Source organism: Arachis ipaensis, chromosome B02 (genome assembly GCF_000816755.2).
Source record: "Arachis ipaensis cultivar K30076 chromosome B02, Araip1.1, whole genome shotgun sequence".
Taxonomy (NCBI): Eukaryota; Viridiplantae; Streptophyta; class Magnoliopsida; order Fabales; family Fabaceae; genus Arachis; species Arachis ipaensis.
The window spans coordinates 13823419-13829984 of record NC_029786.2 but is presented as its reverse complement, the minus strand read 5'-3'; the positions used below and the strand labels follow the sequence as shown (position 1 = coordinate 13829984).

At 32.5% G+C, this 6566-nt stretch overlaps 1 protein-coding gene across 7 annotated transcripts in view; it reads right to left on the bottom strand.

Annotated features, from left to right (window-relative positions):
* The window catches only part of LOC107624889, a 10237-nt gene extending 4344 nt beyond the window's left edge, over window positions 1-5893 (bottom strand). The window contains exons 1-3 of one of the 7 annotated variants that reach the window (XR_002357114.1): window positions 5472-5893; window positions 4753-4836; window positions 2660-3300 (exon numbers count right to left, since the gene is read on the bottom strand). The gene's annotated coding sequence lies outside the window, so the exon portion shown is untranslated. Of the gene's footprint in view, window positions 1-2659; window positions 3502-4752; window positions 4837-5471 lie in introns of those variants that run through there. The other 6 variants (XR_002357116.1, XR_002357113.1, XR_002357115.1 and 3 more) reach the window with 6 other exon arrangements.

The following is a 6566-nucleotide window of genomic DNA, read 5'->3' as shown; positions in this document are numbered from 1 at the left end:
CTATTATTTAAAAACTGAATTATGGAGAATGATATTTTATCATTCCTATCTTTTAAGTTATCAAGAAAAATCATATTATTTTGTTTGTTTAGTTCACATATATCTGAATGATCACTTGAGGCGGCGGATTAACAAAAATACAATTGCTTGATGTCAATAGACATTAGAAAAGAATTTTTCGCCTTCATATATATGTCAAATTGTTCAGCAAAAGTGATAAATCCAGAAATGATCAAAATTTTAACTAGTGAAAATCAGAATAAGTTCACCAGTCAAATTTTTTATCATTTCCAGATCTATCATTGACCAATTTGTCAGCTATATATGATGGCGAAAAAATTCTTTTCTAATTTCTATTGACATCAAGAATCTTATTATTCTTGTTAATCCGACTCAAACGATCATTCGGTATTTGTGGAACTAAATAAAATAATATGATTTCTGTTGATAACTTAAAAGATAAGAATAACAAAATATCATTTTTCATGATTCAACCCTGAAATAATAGTAATAAATATTATCTATAAAATATATACACATTCAAATAAAATAATATATCAATTAAAAAAACAGATTAACTTACTCTGGTAAAAACTTTAAAAATATGTCAAGTTCCGTTGAAAGTGGACCGAAATTTTATAAAGATAATAAAATTTCACATAGAATATTTATCTCATAAATAATAATTTTATCTTTGTGCACTGCATTAAAAAAGTATCCTCCCTCTATTCCTATAATAAGAGCTCTGTTTTCAGATATCACAAAATTGTATCTTTGGTCTAAGTCTATTTCACTATGACACGTCTTTCTGTTAATATAATGTTGAACGTCCTTTTCAAAATTATTTTATATATATCTTGAATTTGTTCCAATCATCAGCCTAAATGCCTTCTAAGTTCATGTTGTAATTCTCGTACATGAAGACCGTTATTTCCTTTTTCTCCATCATTCCCGTCAATTCTCGTAAAAAAATTCTGACAACAATGTCAAAATTTTTGAAATATTTTGTCTTTGAACTTGTTCGCCTTTGAAACTTCCCATAATTTAACTCTCTTCCATTAGTCAATGTCACATTTGAAATGGTGATTGTGTCCTTAGCTATTTTTTTTATTCAATTTTGTTACTAATTAATTGATATTTGATCCTAGCATAATTAAATAAAAATATAAAATTATAAAAATAAAATTAAAATTAAAAGTTAATATACATGTCTTTATAAACATATTAATAAAAATCAAGTATCAAATCTTAAACATAACTAATGATGAAAAAAGAGATAGTAAATTAGTCACTATTACAAAATACTTTCTCAATTTAAATGAACAAGACAGCAAACAAAGTTTAGTGATGATAATCAGTAACAATTCAACTTTGATGATTTTTAGCAACAAAAAAATTTAACTAAATATCATTCTTAGTCACATGCCTAACAAGATTCTGTCATTCCAATTACATAGTAGCTACAATATGGCAATTGGTGAAGGAAATGAAACAAACAAGAGCAATGTTCAATTAAAGTGCACATAGCATGTTCAAACACCAAAAAGCTTTTACAACCAATACCACAAGGTTAATGTCAGAAAATAAAATTTTGCGCCTAATATAACCCAAAACCAATTAAACAAACAAAGTTAATATAATGGGGTTACATAGGATCAATTCCTTAATCTTGTGTTATTGGGCAAAAGACCTTAAACATTCAAAAAGTGTCAAAAATTTTGGTCAATAAGCATAGTACATTCACATCAATGCAAATAGTCATAACAAGTAGAAAACAAGCATTGAGCTCAGGGAATTGACCAAAATTTTTAATCAAAAACTCGAGGTAATTTGGTAAACACTAGGCATGCATACGTATTAAACATGTAAAATCAATACACCAAGTATCAATTTCGAACCTAATTCGAAAGAATGCCATTCAACTAAAATTTCAACAACTTCTCACAAAACAAGCATTCTTTGAACCTCAATTCATACAAGTTTACTAAGAATGATACAAAAAATCAGCAGTATACTATCAATTTCAGCACAATCAATAATCAGTTAATAACTAACCAAACAGTTAACCAAACACTTCCAGCAGTCTTACACAACTAATAACCTTAAACCTAACAGCAGCATACCACAACTAATAATCCTAATCCATTCAAACATAAATATAAATCTAAGTTCTACTAACTAACTAAAATCAAACTCAACAGATTAAAATTACTAACAGAAATTAACTAACAAAACAACACATCACTATATATAAAAATCACAAAACACAAAACAGAAACACAGCAAAACAGCCATAGCTAATCAATAATCAATTAGTCAATCAATCTAAACACAATTAAGTCATCAACACCGTCACAATCTAAGCACATTGAGTCACAAAACACAAAACAAAAGACAGCAGCACAATTTTAATGAAGATTAACAAGGTTAATCAGTGAACTAAATCAACTGAATCAAAACAATTTTTACAAAGATTAACCTGCCAAATAAATCAACTAATCATTCAAAGATTCAATCCAAAACAGAGATCGAAAATTAAAAATACAGCTAGATTCAAATTTCAATCTGAGTGGCATTAACAGAATCCCAAAAAGATTCAATGTTCTGAGTAAAGATAGATGAACAGAGATCGAAAATTAAAAAAAAATGAAACCATTACCTTTGTTCTGAGCAATCGAAGCAGAGAGGCAGAACCACGACGGAGACGGAGACCGAGACCAGGCGACAAGCAGGACGACGGACGGCGAAGAAGTGCGGCTGAGCAAACGAGGAACAAGCACTAGCAGTGAGCACTGACCTTCGAAGGACGACTGTGAGCAGACGACATCGACGGTAGAGAACGAGACTGAGAGCCAACAGGGGTTGTTCTTGGAGAACCCGACAGAACGAAGAGAGAAGGCCCTGACTTCGACGGACGGCGGCGGTGAGGCTAGGGTTTCCGTTTTTGTTTGGGGAGAAGGAAGGAGATTAACAAAAAAACCGAAGAAAGGGCTCTAGGGTTGCAAGGAGAGGCTTCAGTGCTTCACACGTGCCCCTGTCTGCGACGGACAGCGGCGGTGAGGCTAGGGTTTCCATTTCGTTGGAGAGGAGGAAGGAGATGGGAGGATTGAAGAAAGGGTTAGGCTTGTGGGCCCTAGTTTCCTCCTTGTTCTCCTTCCTGTCCTTAAGCCACCTTCCTACCGTCTTGCCACCACCACCACCTGCTGCCACGGCGGCGCCACCGGTGGCGGAAGCCCTGTATTGACTACTCAGGCTGGTGACGTTGTTGTTGCTATTATGGCTGTTGTTGGAGCGGCTACACTGCATATATGATGTTAATAAAGATTAGGTTTTATGTCTTCCTTCCGCGAGTCACAATGTACTTTTCTTCTTTTCTTTTTCTACTATGAATTAATGAGAGATTGATTTCTATTATGATAACTTAAGCTTAGATGTCCCATTCAAAATAATAATAAAAAACCTTTACACTAGATGTGTTTTTGTTTCACTCTGCTGTTGTTTAATTGTGAGGAATTTTTATTATTTAGTTTTCTTTAAAATGTGCAATTGTTGCTATGGGAGACTATGTTTGGTTGGAAGGAAAAAAATAGAGAGGATGGAAATAGAGAGAAAAAAAAAAGGAAAGGAAAGAAATTAGGTGGATTTTTATTTTCTTTAGATGTGTTTGGATGTAAGGAAAATAAGAAAAAAAGAAATGTTATAAAAAGATAATTTTACCCTTATATTATTAAATATATTAAAAAAGTGAGGAGTAGTATTAGAAGTAGAGAGTTTTCTCTCTATTTTTTTTCCAATGTTAGAGAGAAAAAAAATTGGTGGGCCACATCAGTTTTTTTCCAACTATTTTCTTTCCTCTCTAATTTTCCTCCTCAACCAAACAATGAAAAATAATCATTTTCCTTCCCATTTTCTTTCCTTCCTTTTCTTTCCTTCTATTTTCTTATCAAACAAACATAACATGGGTAACAAGATTGGTGTGTGCTAAAGACGAATAAAGACGAATTTTGAATCCCCTTGTGGGCTGAACTTTGGACTCAAAGGTAGCAGTTTTGGTTGGTGTTCAAGGTGGGATCTTGTTAACCAATTTCACAGTAGGATGAGGGGACCAGAATCAGGAAGAATGACAGAGGTTTTAATCATGATAAGAGATGCAATGTAACAAACAAATATAGAGATTTTGTTCTTTCTTTTCTTTTCTTTGTTCCCTCCCCAACTTTTGTTAACAAGAGCAGCAATAAAGACAAATGGTAACACCAAAGTTTTGTCATGTTAGATAGAAATGCCAATAAGGATTTTTTTTTCTCTTAATCTTCGATATACTTTAACTATTAATGTATTATCAAGTCAGTCCCCAGAAAATCAATTACTAACAAATTCGCCTAAAAATTGTTGTTTGTGCTAATCATTTGGAGCTAAATTAAGCTTAGCCTTTTTAACTAGCAACCAAAACTAGAACATTTTCAATTTCTACTTTTTGTTTGTCTGTTAGTGTTAGAGAGAACCTGTGGGTACTGTCCTCCGAGTGTCATCGAAGTTTGTTTGTGGTTACAGAGAAAGCTGGAACTAACATGGTACAGTTTGGTCAGTGCTCGTGCTTTGTACCCAAAAAATATTTCTTTTATTTTTTCCTTTCCTTAAGAAAGGCAAAACAAATCAACATGGCTGTGTCTTGTTTAGGTTGATATGGGATTCATGCTATTGCTATGGCTAAAAAAGAAAGAGAAAGATGAAAATGAAGAGAAGGATGCTTACCTTGAAATCATCAATTTCAGTTGGGGAAACTGGAGGGCCACTGCTGTGAGATAGCCTCCCTGAGGTTCTTGGAGACACCTCCTGCTGACCAAACTCAAACAACAATCACCAATTGCTTCAGTTTCTTTTTCTAAATTAAAATTCAACATATAAAGTGCTCACTAACTATTGTGAAACGTTAAACACTCCGTAGTCTACACACTAAAGAATAACTCAACATAAGCTGTTTAAGACAAGAAAAATGGAAGCTAAATGAAAATTGGAATGGTTCTGTTTTTGCCAAGATGACCCAGATAAGAAAAAATGGAACTTTAAGCTTACTGAGGAGGATTTGCATTCAAAATTAACAGAAAAATGAAAGCTTGGAAAGAAACTGAACAACAAGACTGACCCTGCAGAACGCAAGTAAGCTTCTGGACCACTAGAGAAAACAGAACAGAAAAGATCAAAAAGAGACAAAAGTAAAAAGTGAAAACAAAAGTAAAGTCGCATGAAACAAGGAAAGTGAGTTGTTGTAGAAGATGAGCGTAGATTAAGGCTGTGTTTGGCTTATAATTTCTAAAATAATTTCATCTTTTTGGTACTTCTTTTCAAATTATGGTTTGTGACCTACGAATCAAGTTGAGAGGCGATTCTACTATTTTCAGCAAAACATGTTATAAACATGAATGAATTGAAACTGAATTAACATCCTTAATAAAGCAAAAGAAAGAACATACCGACTGTGATCATCTGAGAGGTCTCAGAGGAAGCAAAAGAAAAAGGATTGCCAGAAACAATGGCAGATTCTTCAGCAGCTTCACCAGCAATGTCCTCAAGTATAGGCATAGAATTATGATTATTATTACTATTATTATTAGAACAACCACCATTGTTGTTGTTGGCCTTATAAGAAGAAGGTAGTGCTGGAAGTTGAGCTGGGGAAAGAACCTTACACACTTCAAGAGCAGAGGCACTCCAAGAACTCCATAGGGTCTTGTGGTGTCTCAGGTTGCCTCAGCAACATGCTCCATGCTTGTGTTTCTGGTTTTTCTTTCTCCATTTTTTTGTTAAAATTTATTTTGAGAAGCAAAAGAGATAGAGAGAGCAAAAGGTAGAAAGCAAAGTGTGAATGAAGACTGAAGAGTTTTGGAGAAGAGTATATTGGTTCTTCTGTGGCTTTATAGTGAGTGAGAGTGTCAAGTCGGATACTCAATTAATTAATTAAAGCTTATACGCACAAAAGGGTCTCGAATCTTAGCATCTTACACTTTATGTCTTTGTAATTTGTATCGCTTAGTAAATGTATAAAATTTATATATAAAGATGGAGAATTTCTGGTATAAAAGGAAAGAAAAAAGCAACATGAAGGAGCAAAATAAATTGCTTGAATGGACAAACAATATAGGTCTTAATGGGCTAGATGTTTCGGCTTGTAGACTTGAATCCTTAAATTTAGGTTCTAAAAATAATAAGATAAATAATTAGTGAAAACGATTTTATTTATTTTAACGTTATCAATCAATTAGATCAAATAAAGAAAAATATCTTTAATTTGGCTTATTTAGCTAAAAGTTTTTTTAAGTAATAACACGTGATTTTATGTCTTGTACTTTCTTCAAATTTCTATTTCACACTTTTACCCCTTTTTTTAATACAAAAACAAATTATACATAAGTTGACATAGTTTAAATAGGATAAATCTGTAAAATATAGTACAAAAACATGCAAAATTTAGTTAGCATAAATTTTAGATGTGCAATTTTTAGACTTTGTATATATACAAATTTTCAAGTTTTAGATCTACACAATTTTTTTTCTTTTACTAATTTTTA